Genomic DNA, 1,044 nt, shown 5'->3' on the forward strand with positions numbered 1-1,044 from the left:
GACCCGGGGCCCCCGGAGCACGTGACGAGGGCGAGCCAATCAAGCGCCGAGTGACACTCACGGGACGGGGGGAGGGCCGCAGCGACAGGGCGGAGCTCGGAGAGAGCGGCTCCCTGACGTCACGCGGGGATGGGGAACCAATCAGCGCTCAGAGAAGAGCGTAGCCGCAGCGCGTGATGGGGGAATTGAGACACGGGCCGGGTCTGGGCCCCCCTCCCCCCGCTCTTCCAACCCCCCCCAGCCACGGGGCCCGGACCCGCCCCCGCCGTTCCAACCCCCCCCCATCCGCGACACGGGGCCTGGCCCCCCCCCCGCCGTTCCGACCCCCCCCCGCCACGGGGCCCGGACCCGCCCCCGCCGTTCCGACCCCCCCCATCCTCGACACGGGGCTTGGGCCCCCCTCCCGCCGCCCTTCCGACCCCCCCCCCAGCCACGGGGCCCGGACCCGCCCCCGCCGTTCCGACCCCCCCCCGCCACGGGGCCCGGACCCCCCTTCTCCCGCCCTTCCGACCCCCCCCTGCCACGGGACCCAGACCCGCCCCCGCCGTTCCAACCCCCCCCATCCGCGACACGGGGCCCGGACCCCCCTTCTCCCGCCCTTCCGACCCCCCCCAGCCACGGGACCCAGACCCGCCCCCGCCGTTCCAACCCCCCCCCGCCACGGGGCCCGGACCCCCCCTCCCCCGCCCTTCCGACCCCCCCCAGCCACGGGGCCCGGACCCGCCCCCGCCGTTCCGACCCCCCCCCCGCCACGGGGCCCGGACCCCCCCTCCCCCGCCCTTCCGACCCCCCCCAGCCACGGGACCCAGACCCGCCCCCGCCGTTCCAACCCCCCCCATCCGCGACACGGGGCCCGGACCCCCCTTCTCCCGCCCTTCCGACCCCCCCCAGCCACGGGACCCAGACCCGCCCCCGCCGTTCCGACCCCCCCCCCGCCACGGGGCCCGGACCCCCCCTCCCCCGCCCTTCCGACCCCCCCCAGCCATGGGACCCAGACCCGCCCCCGCCGTTCCAACCCCCCCCATCCGCGACACGGGGCCCGGA

Source organism: Chelonia mydas, chromosome 1 (genome assembly GCF_015237465.2).
Source record: "Chelonia mydas isolate rCheMyd1 chromosome 1, rCheMyd1.pri.v2, whole genome shotgun sequence".
Taxonomy (NCBI): Eukaryota; Metazoa; Chordata; order Testudines; family Cheloniidae; genus Chelonia; species Chelonia mydas.